The sequence below is a fragment of the Camelus bactrianus genome, chromosome 4 (genome assembly GCF_048773025.1).
Source record: "Camelus bactrianus isolate YW-2024 breed Bactrian camel chromosome 4, ASM4877302v1, whole genome shotgun sequence".
Lineage (NCBI taxonomy): Eukaryota > Metazoa > Chordata > Mammalia > Artiodactyla > Camelidae > Camelus > Camelus bactrianus.
In genome coordinates this window covers 85,593,976-85,616,040 of record NC_133542.1, presented here as the reverse complement: position 1 = coordinate 85,616,040, position 22,065 = coordinate 85,593,976, and positions in this window count along the sequence as shown.

The following is a 22,065-nucleotide window of genomic DNA, read 5'->3' as shown; positions in this document are numbered from 1 at the left end:
ACTCAGTTAGGAGATACACAGTTAGGAGACAGGATAGACCAAGTAACAAACAGGCCCTCAAAATATGGCAGCTTAGACCAGTTAAAGTTTATATGTCCCTCATGGAGAAAGGAGGAAAATTAGTGATGTGGTCTGGTACGGTGGCTCCATCCATCAAGGTGAAGAACACAGTATATGCGGAAGAGCAGAAGCCGAAGTGAGATCAGTATCAGAGATAAAAAGATGCACAGTGTGTCTGGAGGAGGATAACCCCCTCCAGACTTTGCTCTCCAAGGTTCCCACAGCCCAGGGGCGTGTAAGTGGGGAATCTGGCTTAGCGCCTAGAAAATGCTCCAAGCAGAATCAGCCCACAAATAAATCAGTGGCATCTCCAAACGCAGAATCCAGGTTTTGTCCGCACGACCTCCAGCGGGCATAGCAGCAAGGCAGGCTAATACTCCAATTGCAAACTTATTTCTACTCAAAATAGTGAGATCCAGGCTCATTGTCCACAAAGCAGAGTGATTTGCCCTCCAGCATCTTAAGGAGGTTGGGGGAGGGGACGGGCTGGTGGACTTCAGAAGGGAGGACAAGAAATGCGTCTGAGTCCAAGTGCGCTGAGGTTTGTGAACTACGTACTTCAATAATGGCTGGGGATTTATTTATTACATCCAAGTGGAGTTTTTTTATGTTTGAATCAAAAGCACACATAAAAGCCTATTGTAGAAAATCAGGCCCTATTATAATATAAATGTGCATGATATAAAGCAAACTAAAAGGGAAAAAAAGGGTTTTAAAAGTACAAATAAACTACGGAGCTTATAAATTATGGGAGAGTTGAGGGTGACGGGGAGGCTCTGAGATGGCTCTTCTGTGCTCTGCCTGACCGGAGTCTCCATCACTCCAACCAGCTCTTGCTAAAAACACGCTTCAGTCGGACAAATGGGAAATGAAATGGGTCTTCCTTCCCCAGTCCTCAGAACCAGGACTGTTGTAATCCCATTGGATTGCCTGCTTCAGGTTTTATGGAGCTAAGCAGAGGAGGAATAAAAAGACAGGGGGAAAACACAGAGAAGAAGCGAAGTAGAGCTCCCCAAAGTATTTTGCGCATCTCCAGTAACAGGAAGTGGCATTAAAACAGCCCCCTCTTTGATCTCAAGCAATGCTCCAATTGACAGGGATTCCACCCTGTGTCGGTCTGCCTTTACTGTAGGAGGGCGCACTAAATGGCTGGAGTTCTGATGCTGGGCTAATTTTTCACCCTGGGTAGCTTTTTCTTTTTTTTTTTAACGGATGGTTTTGTAAATGGAATTGTTCTCTTAATTTCATTTTCAGATTGTTCACTGTAAGCGTATAGCAATATAATTCATTGCTGTGTTTTGCTCTTGTATCCTGTAACCCTGCTAAACTTGTTTCTTAGTCCTAACGGGGCTTTTTTAGTGGATTTTTTAGGTTTTTCTATATACAGGGTCATGTTATCTGAAAATAGAGGTAGTTTTATTTCTTCCTTTGCAATCCCTACAACTTTTATTACTTTCCCTTGCCTAACTGCCCTGGCTAGAACTTCAAGGATAATGTTGAATAGAAATGACAAGAGCAAAAATCCTTGTCTTGTTCCTGAGGTGAGCTGTGGGTTTTCTGTAGATACCCTTTATCAGATTGAGGAAGTTCCCTGCTATTCCTAGTTCGTTCGGTCTTTTTATCATGAAAAGCGTTGGATTTTGTCAAATGCTTGTTTCTGCTTCTATGAGATAATCATGATGTTTGTGTTTTGTTTTTTTCTATGGATGTGATGTTTTACATTAATTGACCGCTGGATGTGACGCCAACCTTGCATCCCTAAGAGGAATCCCACTTGGTAAATGCATATAATTCTTTTAAATATTGCTGAATTCGGTTTGTTAATAATTTGTTGAGGATTTGGGGGTCCGAAGTCATAAGAGATATTGGTATGTAATTATATTTTCTGATGATGCCTTTGTCTGGTTTTGGTATCAGGGTAACACTGGCCTCATGAAATGAGTTGAGAACTACTTCCTTCTCTTCTTTTTGGAAGAGTTTGTGAATAATTGGTATTAATTCTTCCTTAAATGTTTGGTAGAATTCACTGATGAAGCCATCTAGGCTTAACGTTTTTCTTTGTTAGTATTTTTTTAAGTTATTAATTCAGTTTTTTCACTTGGCATGGGTATATTCAGACTGTCCACTTGTTTTGAGTCACTTTTATTAGTTTATGTCTTTCTAGGAATTGTCCACTTCATCTACGGTATTTAGTTTGTTGGAGGACAGTCGTTTATACTAACCCATTTATAGTGCTTTTTCTTTCTGTAAGATCAGTAGTAACACCCCCTTTCATTTCTGATTTCGGTAACTTTAATCTTTTCTCTTTCTTCTCCCACTGTTATTGAAATATAATTGACATACAGCGCTGTATACATTTAAGATGTACAGCATAATTATTCGACTCACACATGTCTTGAAGTGATTATATCAGTATGTTTAGTGAGCATCCATCATCTCATAAAGACACAAAATTAAAGAAATGGAAAAATATATTTTTCCCTTGTGATGGGAACTCTAAGATGTACTCACATAACGAGTTTCCTTGTAACATACCACAGTGTTAACTATCTGTTAACTCTCATATGTAACGTACAGCAGCATTAACTACATCCTGCTGCGCATAACATCTCTAGTACTTCCTGATCTTTTGTACCTTTTGACTGCCTGCATCCAGTTCCCCCTCCCTCCTCTCCCTGCCTCTGGTAACCACAAATGTGATCTCTTTTTCTATGTGTTTGTTTGTGACATTTAAATGACATAAAACACTATATTAGTTCCTATTATTAAAACATAGTGATTTGATATTTCTATATATTTCAAAATCATCACCATAAGTCTAGTTATAATATGTCACAGTATAGATATTGCATAGTCATTTGACTATCTGCCCCAAACTGTATATTTCATACCCGTGACTCATGTATTTTGCAACCGGAAGTTTGTACCTCTAAATCTCCCTTACCTATTTCGTTTCTTGCTTTTCACCCTCACCCAGTCCCCTCCTCTCTGGTAACCACCTATTTGTTCTCTGTGTCTAAAACTCTATTTCTGTTTTGTTATGTTTGTTCGTTGGTTTTGTTTTTTAGATTCCACGTACAAGTGAAATCAGACAGTATTTTTCTTTCTCTGTCTGACTTACTTCACTGAGCATAATACTTTCTAGATTCATCCACGTTTTTGCAAATGGCAAGATTTCTCTCTTTTTATTGTGATCAAGCCAGCTAAAGGTTCATCAATTTTGTTGATTTTTGTCAAAGAACCAGCTTTTGGTTTCAAAGATTTTCTCTATGGTATTTCATTCATTTCTATTCTAATCTTTTTTATGTCCTTTCTTCTGTTTGCTTTTAGGTTTAGTTCACTCAGTGTCTTAAGGTGGACGGTTAGTTATTGATTTGAAGTCTTTCTTCTTCCTTAATACAAGCATTTATGGCTATAAAATTCCCTCTAAGATCTGCTTTACTTACATCTCATAAGTTTTGGTTTATTGTGTCTTCATTTTCATTCATCTCAAGCTATTTTATGATTTCTCTTTATTTCTCCTTTAACCCAATGGTTATTCAGGAGTGTGTGGTTTAATTTCTGCTTATTTATGAGTTTCCCAAGTTCTTTCCTGATTTCTACTTTCATTCCACTGTGATCAAAGAACATACTTTGTATTATTTCTGTCTTTTACATTTATTGAGATGTGTTTTACAGCCTAGCACATGGTCTATCACGGAGAATGCTTCATGAGCCCTTGAGAATGTGTATTCTACTGTTGTTGGATGGAGTGTCCTATAAATGTCTATTAGGTCTACGTAGTTTATAGTGTTGTTGAAGTCTTCTATTTCCTTGTTAATGGTCTGTCTAGTTATTCTACATTATTAATATTAATATATTAGTTATATATTAATATATTATTATACATTATCAAAAGTGAGGTATTGAAGTTTCCAACTATTATTGTTGAACTATTTCTCTCTTTATTTCTTTTTTTTAATTGAAGTGTAGTTGATTTACAGTATTGTGTTAGTTTCAGGTATACAGCAAAGTGATTCAGGTATGTATTTTTTCTGATTATATCCACTATAGGTTATTACAAGATATTAAATATAATTTCCTGTGCTATACAGTAAATCTTTGTTGCATATCCATTTTATGCATAATAGTTTATATCTGTTAATCCCATACTCCTATTTTGTCCCTCTCTCTCTCCCTTGGTAACCATAAGTTTGTTTTCTATGTCTGTAAGTCTGTTTCAGTTTTGTATATAGATTCATTTGTATTTTTTTTTAGATTCCACATATAAGTGATACCATATAGTATTTGTCTTTCTCTGTCTGACTTAGTTTTCTAAGTCTACTATTCTCCAGGTCCATCCATGTTGCTACAAATGGCAATATTTCATTCTTTTTATGGCTGAGTAATATTCCATTGTGTGTATGTATATATATATACCATATCTTCTTAAGCCAAGTGTCTGATGGGCTCTTGGGTTGTTTCCACGTCTTGGCTATTGTAAGTTGTGTTGCTATAAATATTCAGGTACTTTTCAGATTAGAGTTTTCATTTTTTCTGGATATATACACCTGGGGATGGGATTGTTGGACCATCTAAATTGTAGCTCTATTTTTAGTTTTTGAAGTTACTTCCATATTGTTTTCCATAGAGGCTTCACTAATTTACATTCCCTCCAACAGTGTAGGAGGGTTCCCTTTTCTCCACATCCTCTCCAGCATTTAATAACTGTAGACTTTTTGATGATAGCCCTCCCTTTATTTCTGTTCAGTTTTGCTTCATATATTTTGGTGGTATGTTATTATTAAGTGAGTGTGTGTTTATTATTGTCATATCTTTCTGATGGATTGACCTCTTTATCTCTAGTAACATTATTTAAAGTTTATTTGGTCTGTCACAACTGGAGTGGCTGATAAGTACATATGTCAGTATAGCCACTCCAGTTTTCGTGTGTTTGTTTTTTGCATATCTTTTTTGATCCTTTTACTTTCAATCTGCTTGTATTTTTGAATCTAAAGTGTATCTCTTATAGACAGTATATCATTGGAACACTTTTAAAATCTAGTCTGGTAATCTGTCTTTTGATTGAATTGTTTAATCCAGTCACATACACTGTTATTAGTGATACAATTCAATTTATGTCTGCAGCTTTGCTTTTTGTTTTTTATATGTCTCGTATCTTTTGTTGTTTCTCTATCCCTTCTTTACTGTTATTTTTACATTAAGTGATACTTGACAATGTGGTATTTTAACTTCCTTATTGCTTTTTTCACTCTGTTTTAAAAGTTTTTTTAGTGGTTGCTCTAGGACTTACCACATACACCTAATCATGGGAGAACTGGCTTCTGTTTTATACTAGTTTAATTTCATTGATATATAGAAACATTACTTCTAGATAGTTAGATTCCTCATTCCTTCTTTTTGTCATTTTTTGGGTACATATTAGGCCTATTAATGTTACAAAGAAAACAATATATGACTAAAATTATTACATTACAATCTGTAGTCATTTCTTCAGCCCAATAAAGCTTTCTTCCCACCCACCTCCTTTGTGCTGTTGTTGGCCAACACATTACACATATCCTACATATTTATGTGTCATAGGTCCCCAAATATGTTATGTACACATTGCTTTATGCAATGCATTTTAAAATCAGTTCAAAGAAAAGGAGGAAAATGTGTACCTAAACTATCTTCTAAAATTACATAACTACCTTTACCTTATCTCTTTGTTTTTCGTGTGAATTTAGTTACCATTTGGGGAAATTTGCTTTCAGCCTGAAGAAGTTCCTTTAGTATTTCTTATAAGGCAAATCTGCTAGCAACAAGTTCTCCCAGGTTTTGTTTATCTAGGAAAGCTTTTATTTCACCTTCATTTTAAAAAGATAGCTTTGCTGGATATAGAATTCCTAGTTCACAGTTTTTTCACTTAACATTTTGAATTTCTGGTCTCCATTGTTTCTGCTGAAAAGCCAGCTGTTAATTTTATTGGGGTTTCCTTGTAAGTAATAAGTCAAATTTCTCTTGCTGCTTTCAAGATTTTCTCTTTGTCTGCAACTTTCAACGTTTTTATTATAATGTGTCTGTGTTTTCTTTGTATGTATCCTACTTATAGTTTATTGAGCTTCCTGGATGTGTAAGATGTTTTTCAATAAAATTGGGGGTACTATGAACAACTCCATGTCCACAAATTTGATAACCTAGGTGAAATGAACCAAACCCTTGAAAGACACATTCTGCCAAAACTCACACAATCTGAATGGACCTCTATCTGTTAAAGAAATTAAATCAATAATTAATATCCTTCTAAAACAGAAAGCATCAGGCCCAGATGGGTTCACTGGTGAATTCTCCCAAATATTCAAGGAAGAAATTATATCAATTCTTTACAAGCTCCTTCAGAACACAGAAGTAGAGGGAATTCTTCCTAACCCATTTTATGTGGCTAGTATTACCCTAGTACAAAAACTAGACTAAGAAGACTACAAACCAATCTCTCTAAATAAATTTGTGAAGTTTTTGGCAACTATTTCTTCAAATATTTTTTTCTGCTGCTTTCTCTCCTTTTTCTCTGGCACTTCCACAAAATGTTTTCTGGTGCACTTTTCCCCTCTCTGTTCTTCAGCTGGTGTAGTCTCTATTGATCTATCTTCAAGTTCATCTATTATTTCTTCTGCCAGTTCAAATCTGCTGCTGAGCTTCTCTGGTGAATTTCTTATTTCTGTTCTTGTACTTTTCAATTTCTATTTGATTCCTTTTTTTATAACTTCTATCACTTTATTGACATTCTCTATTTGATGCAACATGGTCATTATATTTTCTTTTATGTCTTTAATCGTTTCCTTTAGTCTTGTGAATGTGTTTACAATGGATCTTTTGAAGTCATTTTCTGATAAGCACAATAGTGTTCACTCTCGCAGGCAATTTCTTTGCCTCCTTTTTTCCAGCTGTGTGGGTCATATTTTTGTTTGTTTGCATGTCTTATAATTTTTTGTTGGAAACTGGTTGTTTTAGATTGTATTGTAGCAACTCCGGAAATTAGTCTTCCTCCCATCCTCCAGGGCTTCTTATTGTTTTGTAACTGTTTATTTGTTTAGTGACTAGCTGGTTTATTTTCTTGAAATCTATTTCTTCTCCCAGTGTTAAGCCTCTGATATTTATTTTCAAAGAGAAACAGTTTGGGATATAATCACAGGCAATTTTGATGACAATGATCTTGCTAGGGTTCTCAGCCATTCTTTCTCTGATCACACCAAGCTGGTAAACTCCAAGACTTGGCAGCTGATTGCTATATTGTTTTCAACAATGCCCTGAATCATAAATTGCTGTACAATCTAATCCAATCAAATTGTGACTCCTTTGAAGGAATAGTTTCTGAGGTCAGTGTTTGATATTTGTTCTGACCACAAGAGGATTCCTCTCTAGTGACTTATTCTGAGTTTTCTCCCACACTCTACCAGGCTTACAGTTTAACCTACATTTTGAATCTCTTCCCAGTTGCCTTTTACCATAAACTCCCCAGTTTTTTATAGCATCCTTAGGTTTGACTTCCTCCAAGGACTATTGCAGAAAAATTCAATTCCTTTGTGAAAGTCTTAGGAACTATCCTTTTTATGGCCTCTTTCTTCCTTTCTTTCTGACCCCATCCTCCAGCAAAATATCTGATTCAGGATTCTGGAGCTGGAGATGGGGACAATGGCAATCTCCTCACTGAGTGATACCCCGACTCTAGGAGCTGGGCACTTGGTGAAGAAGTAGGACAGCCAGGGGTCCTCTTAGCTTGCATCTTCTGGCTTGGAAACACCACCTCACAAGCCAAGGCAAGAGTGTCCAGCGCCACAGTCCTCTCAGCATTCTGTTCCCAAGGTAGACCCTCCAGTCCACCAGAAGGGAGCCCACCTCTCAATCACACTCATCTGGAACTTAGTCTCAGCAATGGAGAGCTGTGAACAGGATGAGAAACACTGCCATCCTGCTCCTCTGGGGAAGTAAGGCTTCCATGTGCTGGGAGGTGTAGGGAAGGAAGCCCTGTGTTCTTGGCTACAGAAGTTTGGGATGGAGTCTCCCCCTTACTAAACTGGGAATGGGGAGGAAGAAAGAGACCTTGGTTTGAAACTCTCATCTTTCTTACCAAATTTTCATAAATTTTCTTGAATAGAGGATTGTTCCTTTGCTGTTCCTCCCTCCCCACCTTAGGACCATTTCCAGTAGCTTTCAAAGGTTGGAGTGCCTTTGTTTTTGTTTTTGTTTTTTATAGTTTTCACCAGTTTCACTGAGTAGTGGGTCCATGGAGATCCTTATGGCTGTCATGCCAGAATTTGATCTTACTCTGGGTAGTTTTACTTTGAATATGTAGTAGCTATTATTAGTACCATTTTGTACAAATAGCAAAGAACTTTTTAGCATAACTCTCTTCATGGTGATACCGTGAACTAAGAACGAGGTGTTGAAGTCCTAAGCTCCAATACCTGTGAATGGGACCTCATTTGGAAATACGGTCTTTGCAGATATAACCAAGTTAAGATGAGAGCATACTGGATTGCGGTGGGCCTAATCCAATGACTAATGTCCTTACGAGAGGAAGGTGTGGACACAGACAGATAATGTGGCACAGTAAGGGCGCCATGTGATCACAGAGGCAGAGATTGGAGTGATGGGACTACAAACCAAGGAACACCAAGGAGTGCTGGCAACCAGAAGAAGCTGGAAGGGCATGAACAGACCGTCCCTCAGTGCCTTCAGAGGGAACATGACCCTGCTGACTTCTTGATTCCAGACTTCCAACCTCCAGAACTATGAAACAACAGACACCTAGTCCATTTGGTAGCATCGTCCGGTGGTTTAGCTGTCTTGAAAGTCTTTAAAAAAAAACATCTGGAAGGGTCACTTCTATTTTGTTTTCCATTTGACATCACTCTTTTTCCTTTTTCGTTTCATGATCTGGCTCCATGGAGAGACTGCATTTCTGTAAACTACTTTTCAGTTACTTCTTAAAATTGGGAAATTCTTGGTTTCTAGAAACTTGTTTTTAATAGTACATTTTGACTGCCGTACCCCCAAAATCTACAATAACCCCATTTCACTGTTTAACAAGGCAATAATTAGTCCTCAAGTTGGCATACACTCCAAGGCCTCTGTTCAGATTTTCTACTCTTTGGTGACTGAGTTATTTGCCTATAAAACCTTACAGCAGTGCTAAGAGCTAAAGGAAGGGGCCATCCAGAAATCTGACTAACCACCCCCTTCCTCCCCCAGATCTGACATATTTCTATTCTTGGAAGTAGCATGTAAACCACACTGTTTGCAATATTTATATTTTTCTAACACCTAATAATTTATCCTTTTATAGTTAAAATCTGTTTCTACAGACCTTTTAAAAAATTTATTTCTTACCTCTTTGTGTCTCTCTACAATGTGGTTAATCCCAAAACACAGTGAAATTTGAGTGCCTACATCCATGCGCATAATAGTGAAGGAAAGTAAGGGAGTATCTTAAATAACTGATGGTAATTTTTGCATCTCTGGACAGACACACCCCCCCCCAGGTTATACTTGCAAGTGATCACTATGTGATACTCAAAGGACCCTCCAAGGTTTTGAGAACCTTGGATCATCTCACACTGCTAAGAATGTTGCACTGTTTTTAAAAAAAAAAGTATAAGAAAAAAGGGAGAAGAAAAGAGGGGAGGATGCCCCCAAACAGTGAATATTTAGAGGAATATTAATACTTCTCCCCAAGTCTGTTAATACTTTGTAGGGGCATGGGCCATATCTGAACAAAGAAAACTAAAATCCAAAGAACAAGGTACCCTAACAGTGAGAAGATTGCTCTAGAAGTGCTCTGGAAATTAAGAGCATTGATGGGTTGGCGTATAAAGGGACTGTGTGTGCACACGCGTGCACACACGTGCATGTATATGTGAGTGTGTCTTGTCTGTGTGTTTAATGCTACCTTTTGAGCATGGGCTGAAAGGAAGAGACTCTTCACATCTGGCTTCCTTCTTGATATCCCCACTCTGGCTTTCTCCACCCATTCCTTTTCTGTCTCCTCAGCTGCAGCTTACCATCTCTTAGTTAGTCCCTCAAATGCCATCCAACCACATAATTGTGATCAGCTTACAAATCTAAGAGGGAAAACATGTTAAAATGTGTCTTCATAGCACTTGTATTTTTTTTTACTGTAAAAATTATCATTTGGGTTTCATTGGACATGTGCCTAGAAGCAGGACACCCTGCCAGTGACAATTTTGCAATTTCATTGTTCTTCCAGGCCACCACTCTTTCTCAACATCTGTTAGAATCTTGGAGGCCTAAACACAGAATTGATTAAAATTCTTCCCTCATTCTTGAAACACTAAGAAGGGCCCAGATTGAGTAAGACTTTGACTCTCAAGGTTAATATTTTATATATAATGTGGAAGCTTGGATTTTTTTTTTTTTTAATTCGGCAATAGTGGACAGGATGGGTTGAATTGAAGAGAAGAAACTTCTAGAAGCCTATGGACAGACCCGGAACCAGGAGCAGTAAGGGTACAAACAAAGAAGGGTCAGTGGGAGTGGAGACTGGGGGTAATTCTGCAGAGATGTCCCCTGGGTCTGTCGACTGATGGACTTGGGAGTCACAGAAAGGGAGGATCAAGCAGTGACTTGGAGATGTGATCCGGCTGATAGGACAGTGAGTCTGAAAACATCCCTGGAGGCAGCATGGGTTGACACTGGAAAAGCACCTCGGGAAGGTGCCTGGCCTCAGAAGCCAGAGTTACTTTCTGATACAAGTCAATGTCACAAGAGCTAGAGTCCACTTCAAAGCGCTGGTTAGATTCTCCAAGCACAGCGAGTTGACCTTGAAGTTAGTCCTTCAGGAACGTGGAAAGATGACCGCCTCTCCCTAGACCCTGGCTCATTGCTGTGTTTGGGAGCCTTGTCTCACCTCTCCCCCTCTACATGGGGCTCTTGCCCTTGGAGCAGAAACTCAATGTCCTGACTTTTCAGTACAGAGCAAGACATCCATCTCTTCTTCCAGACCATGACCTGGGCAGGCAGGTGGGGCCTCCACATCTCACACCCAGAGCGGGTCATCACAGTATTTCCATAGACAGAGAGCCCAGTGATGAGATTTAAGCCGTTAAGACTGCTGTCCCCTTTGGTTTTTTTGTTTTTTGTTTTGCTTCACAGAATTTGTCCTTCTTGCTAAACAAGCCTAGATCCTACTTAGAAGCTACAAATTAATGGGAAATGCCCCTTTCCTGACCTCTTTCCTGCTCCTGCCCTTCCCGCCGACCCCCACCTCCTGCCCTTGATTCCTTTTCTTTCTCTAGATGTAAAGCCATCAAGGACTGATTAAGGTCCCAGTCGTGGTTTGATGGTGTTTGGGAACCAGGAATCATAGGCTAGCTAAAAGAATTGACCTGGAACTTGCATGTTGACTCAAGCTCTCCTTGGGTTCCCCACCCCGCCCCCACCCAAATCCAACGGACCTGCTCAGAAGTTATTTTCTCAGTCATGCCATGTGTCATCAATATTGAACAATGGGTTAAGACATTTGGACACATACTCCTTTGTCCTCTCTCCCCTGTCCCCTTCTCATTTGGCCAAAATGTCACCTTCAGAGTCTAATGTTGATCAGTTAAGCATTGGAGTGAACTTTCAAGTAAGGAATTCAGGATTTTCTGGTTTAACCAGGTAAATCTAAACAAATCACAAACCCAAAAAACAGTCATAACTGTGCCAGCAGAAGGGCCAACATGGGAGGTACCCACTCGGATGAACGAGGCTCAGTGGATGAGACAATGCCTTGAAAAATAGGATTCCAGAGGCATGACAGGCCTGCTATACACATAGATTTAGCCTTAAAGATCAACTCTTCCACTGACAGCAAAATAAAATTCCAATTTCTTAGCATCACCTATTTCCTCGCCCTTTTCAAAACGCAAATGCCTTTGGGGAAATTACTACTTTATGGAAGTCCTTCTCACCTTAGTGGGAAATAATTTGTTAGATAACTTTCCAATCTGGATCCCAGCTGAGACAGACCCCAAGGGAACAGAGAACAAAGAAATTCACCACAAGCAGGGACACAAATAGTGATGTCCTAGTGAGAGCACTTGGCTGCAAAAATCAGAAACCAAGTCTAACTTGCAGAAAATGAATTATGAATTGGAAGGATTTAAAGATAAAAATGGTGATAGGGCAGTATATGAAATGAATAAGAAGCTTGAAGGATAGGGTTGTGGGAAGGAGCAAAAACAAAGAGGGGATACCAGCCAAGAGCTCAGGAAAGTCATCCCACAGGACCTGCTGCTTGGGGTGCCACCAATGGCGTGGTCCCGTGGGCATCGCCACCAGGTCACTGGGCTGTCGTCTCTTATGTCTGCTGTCACCTCCATGACTTCTCCATGTCACTCCTTTAAGAGCTCAAGGCCTGAATGAGAGAGTCTGGCTGAACCAGTTACGCCGCCTGCCCCTCTTCCAGAAGATAAGCGGCTAGAAAAGGCTAGAAGATTCATCTCCACATAGTGGAGACAGGGCCTTACCGCTCATAGATCACAGCATTTCCTCCAAAAAGGCAGACCACCCAGGGCTGGGCCGCCAAACATGGCGAATGTCCTCTACAGTAGATAAAAATTCGAGAAGGCGCTAGGGTGGTTGGGCCTCAGCTGAATTAAGTCCTTTTCCTTGAGTTAGTTCATTTAATTTATATGCCCTAGGAGACATCTTTATCTTCAGCTTTATGGATGAGGAAACCAAGATTCCAAGAGATTGAGTAACTTGCCAAAGTTCCCACCATTAGGAGAGGATGAACAGGGATTCTGACGTGTCCCTGGTGGCTTTAACAGGCCAAGGGGGTGAGAAGCGGTGAAGTGGGAGTGGTCTGGGATCAGGAGCCTGTTTACAGGGCTAGGCATGTTGTCCCTGAAGCACTGGGCTTGGAGAAGGTGTATGCGTTGGCTCAGGCTGCCATAACAAAGCACCAGAGTCTGGGTGTCTTCAACAACAGATAGTTATTTTCTCATAGTTCTGGGAGCTGGAAGTTCAAGATCAAGGTGTCAACAGGGTTGGTTTCTTCTGGGGTCTCTCTCTTTGGCTAGTAGATGGTCATCTTCTCCCTGTGTCTTCCTGGGGTCTTTTCTGTGCTGGAACAAATGACCGTAAACCCGGTGATGTAAAACAACAGAAATATATTCTCTCACAGTTCCAGGGGCCAGAAGTCTGAAATCAAGGTATTGGCAGGACTGCACTCTTCTCTGAAGTTTCTACAAGAGAATCCTTCCTGCCTCTTCCAGCTTCTGGTAGCTCCAGGTTGTGGCTGCATCACTCCAATCTCTGCCTCAGTCTTCACATGACTTTATTCCCTACGTATGTCTCTGGGTCTCAAGTCTCCCTCTCCTTTCTCTTACTCTGGTACCTATCAGTCTTTGTAAGACTTAGGCCCCCGTATATCCAGGGCGATCTCATCTTGAGATCTTTAACATAATTACATCTGCAAAGCCTCTATTTTACAAATAAGGTCATATCCACCGGTTCTGTAGGTTAGAACTTGGACATACCTTTTGGGGCCCACTTTTCTGTTCTGTGTACCCACATGCCTCCTCCCAGACTTAGCTCATCTTCCCACCTTTACATCCCCACTGTCCTCTTTCCCTTCCTAACCCTTGACCACAGAACGCTGGGCTGGTTTGAAGGTGAATGTTACTAGATCAGACACTGCTTCTTGTCCCCACATCAGGACCCTCAGTACCTAGGGAGGATAACTTTTTCAGTCTCCAAGTAGGAACATGAGAGCAGTCTTATAAACAGCCTCCTCACTGGGGAGGAAATAATTTCCCTATTAATATGAGCATGTTTATACAAAGAATATTTCCCCAACTGGCAACGTCACAATTCTTCAGCAAGTCTCAACAGCCAGTTGTAACTTGTTAGGGATTCATTGATTTTGGGTGGCCCAGATTTCATTGTCACCTATGATATGACCAAGGTGAGCCAAGTTCCAAATGCCTTTGGCTGTGTTTAGAGAGTAAGGAGGAGGGAGAGAGTTAAATAGCCCCCCACACAGAATCTGAAGGCTTTATTCACATGACCCAGCACTCCTTTTCCCCACTGAATAAAAAAGTTCTGTACCCAAGAGCAAGCTCGGTCTCCAGCTGGTACCTTTCCCAACATCCCCACAGGCCTCCTGGCAGCCTCTAGGCACAGAATCCTCAGGGTACGCAAGGATCCAACTCCAGGATTCTAGCTCTGCCCCATCACGAGGGAGCCGGCTGTTCTTGTAGTGCGTTGTCAGTGAGTCCTCCATCGCCAGTGGAATCCCAGCAGATGGCCTGTGAACGACGGTCTTCTCAGCCTCGGGAAGACACAGGCGCAGCTCATCCAAATTGTCCAGCTGAGAACTCGGCTCAGAATAGAATGGCTGCTCTTGGCCCAGGCACCACCATTTCAGGCAGTTCTTGCCTTTTATATAAACACCCAAGGGTGAGACTTTCAAGGGCCTCCATGCCCCCAATCCTACTTTTCCTCCATTATAGCCAGAAACCCTTTTTTTTTTCTTTTTTCTTTTTTTCTTTTCTTTTCTTTTATTTTTTTTGAGGCAAAGAACTAAAAAGAGCACTGGTTGTTCTCTCAGACGGGCATCAGAATGTTTAGTTGTGGGACTTTTTCCTCACGTAGCATCATTTTAAATTTGGCAGCTTCAACAAAGGTTTCAGTTACTGTTTTACTCCGTGATAGAAGTTTGGCGTATTCAGAGTTACTCAGATCTGAGAGCGGTGTCTAATACACTGGAAATGAGCAGGGGCTGCTTCATTCCTCACTCCAGTTCTAAGATTCCGTGTTGCCAGTGAGCCTCCCATCCCCTCCCCAGCCCCCCTCACCTCCCAGTGAGAGGGGGAGGCCATTTCATTAGAAATGTGGTGGGCAGCTGGGAGACAAAGGAGTTGTCCCAAATGTGGATGACAGCCACACAGGTGAGTTGATGAATGACCTCAGGTGTTACAGCTTTATGGAAATTTATGTAAACATGATGAATTGCACACACACACACACACACACACACACACACACACACACACACATTTCCTTCCACTCCCTCCCAATACCCCTTTAAAGTGACAGAGAAGAGATGAAAAGACGTCAACCCAAAAAGGCAAAGGCAATATGAAAGGGGTCAGAGCAGAAGAGTCAGCTGAACCCCTGAAAGCTGTGATCAGATCCAGTGGTGATCAGATGAGCAGACCAGACGAGGCAGAGAACCAGGGCTGCAGAGGCCCGGCCAGAACCCAGGAAGTCTAAGGAAATAGAAACATCAGGTGTTTCTCATGGGGAAGGTCCCGGTGAGCTGAGAATGAAAATCGATCAAAGAATCACAAGTCCCCTTGCCTACGCCCCCCTGCAGCATGGGACCACCCCTCCCTTTTATCCATAAGCAAAGTCACTCTTTAGAGACAACAAAGCAGGAAGAGTCCAGGCCCAGGTGTAAACAGATGGTGAGGTCAAAGTCAAGCCCTTTCCCTCACTCGTCTCCCATCTCTGAAAGTCGAGCTTAGACCCTCCCCTCCACCACATCCCACAGTAGGAAATCAGAAAAGTCCTCTCTGAAGGAACTGGTCCCAAGTCTTGACCGCAGATAATGACATTCGAAGGTTTCTTTTTCATAAATATTTTTTATTATTTAAAAAAAATTTTAAGGAGGGAGGCAATTAGATTTAATTTTAGATTTATTCATTTTTTTAATGGAGGCACTGGGGATTGAGCCCGGGACCTCATGTACACAAAGCAGGCGCTCTACCACTGAGCTGTACCTCCCCCTCGAGGATTTCTCAGCAAGATAGCCAGTTTCACTCTGGGAAACCCCACCAAAAGAAAAACTCCTGCATGCACATCTTCCTTTGCCATCGTAATAGTTGCTCATTCTTAAATATGTAAGATCTCAAGGACTAGCAGATGCTGGAGGAATGTCTTTGTGAAGAAAAACAGAAAACAACAGCAACAGAAGAGAGGAGACAGGGATAATGTAGAAATCAAGATTTTTTTTTTTTGGAAGTCTGTAATTCATATTTTAAGTGAGAAAAAAAGGAGATACTGCAGCCATAAAACAAGATCAAGTTGCCATGTAAAGAAGAACATATGAAAACGATAACAGGAAATTTTGAAACTATTATAAAAATTGGAAGCTACAGCTCAAGAAACATATTTTTAGTAGAGGACATATAAACAAGGGATTGAAAAATAAGAGGGAAAATAAAAGAAATTGAGAAGATTAGTCCCCCACATTTGAGAGCTAGACTTTCTTCGCTATGAACAAAGAAAATTTTCTGAGAAATAAAATAAGAGAATTTTCCAGAACTGAAGGACCTACGTCTCCTGACTGAAAAGTCCCACCAACCACGTGGCACAATAAATGGAACCAACAGCAAGCAAAACGCAACAAAGGAGACCACCTTAAAATTTCAGGATATGGGGAAGAGTGAAAAGACTCTAGTATGTTCTAGAGAAGAAAACAGGGCGCTCAGAATGCACCAGGAATCAGAACGGCACTGGACTTTTCAGGAGCAAGACGGGGAGTCAGAAGTGTACTGCCTTCAAAATGATCTCCAACCTAGAATCTGTAGCCCCCACCTCCAAAACACATCAATCAAAATGTGAAAGTAAAATAAATACTTTTTTATTTTCAGACAAGCCAGTCTCAAAAAAAAAAAAAAAAAGAAAAATTCAGGACACTACCAGAGGGTGTGATTCCCCAAAGCAGAGAAATACACCAAGAATAAGGAAGATCTGCTATCTGGAAAACAAGACATCCAACACAGATGAGAGCTCCTAGGGAGATGGGTGGGACCCCTAGGCTGATGACGGTGGTTCCACAGCCAACCTAAGAAAGCAACGGTCCAGTACTGGAAGAGGAAAGAGAACAACTCTGGAAAAGAAATGTATGGGAAAAGAAGGACTGAGCAAATACTTTATCAACTGGATCAGAAATCTCCAGAAGAATAATCATCAAGAAAAATATGAATCGCATAGATTACTTGATGTGTTAGCATGTTTTAGGAGATTTACACTCTAGCAAAGAATTTGAGGATGAGTAAAGGATAGGTGCATTACAAAATTAGGACATGAAAAAAGTAAGGCAATTATTAACTCCCGGGGAAACCAAACGGTGGCAATAAAAGAAAATAATTACAGTACACTACACAACTCAGTTGTAACCATGATATTGCAAAAACAGAATTTTGGTTTAACCAAAAATTAACCTACAGGGATAACTATGTTGGGAGAATGTGAGGACAAGTATATGAAAGGAGCCAACTTTTATATTTCGTAGTTAGAAGATAATAGAAGGGGGAGGGTATAGCTCAAGTGGTGAAGTGAATGCTTAGCATTCATGAGGTGCTGGGTTCAACCCCCAGCACCTCCTCTAAAAATCAATAAATAAACAAACCTAATTACATCCCTTCCCCCTCAAACAAAAAGAAGAAAAAAGAAGAAAAGAAAAAGAAAACTACTCTGAAAATGGTATAGTTCTTTAAAAAAAGAGAAGATTATGTCTGTTACGAACTGAATGTTTGTTTCCCTCCAAAATTCACATGTTGAGACCCTACCTCACACTGTGATGTGATTAGGAAGTGGGGTCATTGGGGAGTAATTAGATGACGTCACGAGGGTGAAGCCCTTGTAAATGGGACTAGTATCCTCAGAAGAGTCAAGGGAGAGCTTGTTTCCTCTCTATGCTCCGAACGATGTGAGGCCACAATGGGAAGTCGGCAGTCTGCAGCCCAGCAAGGGGTCCTCACCAGAACCCAACCACGCTGGCACCCTGACCTCAGACTTCCAGCCTCCAAAATTGTGAGACATAAATGTTTGTTGTTTATAAGCTACCCAATCTATGATACTTTGTGATAGCACCCTACATGAGCTAAGACAATATCTAAAATTGTAAAATGAAAAACTAGCAATATTTTGAGAATTGCTAATATTAACTACTATGTATAGAATAGATTTTAAAAAAACAAATTTCTTCTGGATAGCATTGAGAACTATATTCAATATCTTGTAGTAACCTATAATGAAAAAGAATATGAAAACATATGTATATGTATGACTGAAACATTATGCTGTACACCAGAAATTGACACATTGTAATAGACACATTGTAACTGACTATACTCCAATAAATTTTTTAAAAAGAGATTAAGAAAGCAAATTAATTAAATTTTTTTTTTAATTTTTAAAAATGGCAATGTAAGGTTTGCCACAGGGGTGGGAATGGGAGGTGGGGTGAGGAAAGACTACTTTGATTGTTGTTGTAAAACTGTTTCACTTTCTAAACTATGGACGTGTACTGACAAAAATGAAAATGAAATGTAAGATGTTTGTTGGAGGTCCGTGGCTTTTACATTTAGAAACAAAAATTCTATTAGCATAAAAAAGTACTTAAGCACTTGCTCATCCACAGCAAGTTCTAGGCGTCAGAAAAATGATTTATACCGCACTGTTCCTTAGAAAATACATTTTCAGTTGCACTCAGAACACCATAAGGGAGCATCTACTGTGCTTGGTCACTGCGGTGGAGGCTGGGGGTACAAAGGTGACAAAGCCCTGTCTTCATACCTGGAGGAAGAGCCCACAGTCTGGCGAGGGTGGTCCCGCCCCGCGGCAGGCACTTTGACTTCTGCCTCCATGTGTTTCCGAGGCCAGCGCACATTACTAACGTCAGTCTAATGAGCCAGATTTTGCCGTCTGCTTTAGTTTGATTTGCACACATATTTTCACGTATAATGCTTATATGATCAAAGAAGCACAAGGAAGTTTTTTTTTTTTAAGGAATGGCTTTTTAAATTTTATTTTATTTTTATCTTATTTGTTTTTTCTTTTATTCTTATTATTTTTATTTTTACTGGAGGTACTGGCAAGAGAGGTTTTTTTAAGTTTCTTAAAGCTGAGTTAACCTCAGCATGTGTCATTTGTCCCTTCAAATTTTCATTATAAAGAGTTCAGTCGTATAAATACTAGCAAATACTGAGAGACTTGTTCGACGTGAGATTGCAATCTGGAGCTCAGAATTAAGGAGTATGTTGTGACCCAAAGATTTCTTACAACCACAGCTACAAACACAGCCTAATGCACTCAGCATACTCAGTTTAAATCCCAGCCCTCCTGGAGTCAAGGCGAGCACAGTGGTGGCGGGTCTTCACAAGCACTGTCTGCTCGGCACACCCCCCATTCTTCCTCTGGCCACGGCTCCTCCTGATTTCCATCAGGAAACTGCTCCTTCCTCTCAAAACCTGGGAGGTCTGGGGGAGACACCAGACGCTGCCCCTGTTACGCAGTTAAGTTGGGTGGACTCCCGACTTGGCCCTCGCCCAGCCCAGGCCCCCCTGCCTCAGCAGGGTAGGTTCTTTTTCTGTGCAGTTTTCTGTGGTCAGAAATGAAGCCAAAGCTGCGACTGAAGCAGCATGAGCTTTAGTCGATGGGCAGAGAATGGAGAAGCAGGAACTTAGTTCTCGCCCAGGGATTGATTAAGGCAAGATTTAAAATCTTAAATCTCAAAATCTTTCAAAGCTTAAATCTTGCCTTCAAGGGCAAGGTTACTGAGAGGGAGGCACATGCACTGGTTTTTCTGGGACTAGGCGGGGTGCGTCCTGGAACTGGGGTGCCACTTCTCTTCTGCGCTTGCATGGTCCTTTGGCATCTGGGTTGGAGTCGGGTCGAACCATCATGGTGCCAACAGGCGGAGATCTTACTGTTACAATGAGATGGTAATGAGCTCCAGGGCGACCTTTGTCCCACATCGAAGCTGAACCAGTTTGCACCAGTTTTCTTGTGGTTAGACTCTTGTTGCTGTGCTGTGAACACAGCTAGAAGACACGGTGAGCTGTGATTTTTCTGCAAGTTTCCCTGGAGCCAGGGGCAGCAGCCTCGGTGACACAGCCTGCCACTGGGCATTGGCTCCTGGTCCAACCTGGGCTAGGAGGGGACCACAGCAAGTCACAGTGTCCTCCCTGGAAGCAGAGGCGGTGGGATCACCCTGTCTTCCTTTGGAGCATGAGCTGTAAAGATGTCACGTCAGAGCTATCTCATACACATCCCCTCCTAAGTGGAAGGAGGAAGACCTTAGAGAATAACATAATAACTGTGGCCTATTGAGCTCTTACAATAGGCCAGATCCTGCTCTAAGGGCATCCCATGTTCTAACTTATTTAATCCTTAGAGCAACCCTCTGAGGCAGGTTCCACTATGATCCCCATTTTACAGATACAGAAACTGAGGCTCAAAGACATTATGTAAAATTAATTTTGTTTACTTAAACATTAAGTACGAATTACATTAAATTACATTACTTAAATTATATTAAGTAATTTTTGCAACCAGATTCCCAAATCCAAGCTCTCCAGCAACACACAGAACAGCAGCCCGAAGTAGGGAGATGGGACTTGGGTCACTTCAATGGAGATAATTCTCTCTGGTTCACAAGCCCTGCCCGATACGTGCACATCATCATGTCTACAGTATAAGCTGGGAACCCCTCTCAACCTACAGGACAAATGTAACTTTACAGGAAAAATTGGAGCACCTAAGGTGTAGACCATTTAAAATCCAGTGAGCACCAGTGAGGCCCTCTCACTGCCCCCTTGCTCTAGGTGTGGCCCCGTCTGCAAGGGATGCAGCCAACTTGGGGCGATGAGGATGAAGATCAAGGCTGATCTGTGAAGGATGGCAAACAACAAGAAAGATCCTGGGTTCCTGCTGGTGTCATTTGAGCTAGGAAATTAACCAGCCCTAGGGCCATCTGACCTCCGGACTTACAGTTATGATCGATAATAAATTTCCTCATGAGGTCATTCTGAGTTGGAGTTTTCTGCTAGTTGTAGCCAAAAGTGTCCTATGTGATACTCCTGGCATCTCGCCTCTGCTAATTATTAGCCATTTGGTAAACATAATTTGTATCTGTGGCTTCTCTCCAACTCCTGGAGGGTTAGTTTTCTCCTCTGAAAAATGGGCTAAAAACTTTTAACAATTATTACTTTCTAAGAGGAAGGGTGTGTGTAGCACCTGAAACAGGGCAGACAGTCAGTACACAGCAGCTCCTGTATTAAAACCCATCCTCCCAGATTAGCATAGGACCATTTAAATTTAGTGGATTTTGTTGTGGTGGTGGTTGTTGTTAAGTTGTATGAGCTGTTTATGTATTGTGGAAATTAAACCTTTGTCAGTAGCATTATTTGCCAATATTTTCTCCGTTCCAGAGGTTGTCGTTTTGTTTTGCTTATGGTTTCCTTTGCTGTGCAAAGGCTTATGAGTTTAATTAGGCCCCATTTGTTTATTTTTGCTCTTATTTCCATTGCCTGAGAACATTGCTAAGATTTATGTCAGAGAGTGTTTAGCCTATGTTTTCTTCTAGGAGGTTTATTGTGTCTTGTCTTGTATTTAAGTCTTTAATCCATTTTGATTTTATTTTTGGATGTGGTGTTAGAGAATATTCTAATTTCATTCTTTTACATGTAACCGTCCAGTTTTCCCAACACCACTTATTGAAGAGACTGTCTTTTCTCCATTGTATATTCTTGCCTCCTTTGTTGAAGATTAATTAACCATAGGTCTATGGAGTTATTTCTGAGATCTCTATTCTGTTACATTGATCCGTATGTCTGTTTTTAGGCCGACACCATGCTGTTTTGATTACTGTAGCTTTGTAATGTTGTCTGAAGTCTGGGAGGGTTATTCGTCCAGCTTCGTTCTTTTTCTTCAATATTGCTTTGGCAATTCTGGGTCTTTTGTGATTCTATATAAATCTTAGGATCATTTGTCCAGTTCTGTAAAAAATGTCCTGGGTAATTTGATAGGGATCCAATAAAATATGTCAATTGCCTTGGGCAGTATGGCCATTTTAATGATATTGATTCTTCCCATCCAAGAGCATGGGATATATTTCCATTTCTTTAAGTCATCTTTAATTTCCTTGATCAATGTTTTGTAGTTCTCCATGTATAAGTCTTTCACATCCTTGGTCAGATTTATTCCTAAATATTTTATTGTTTT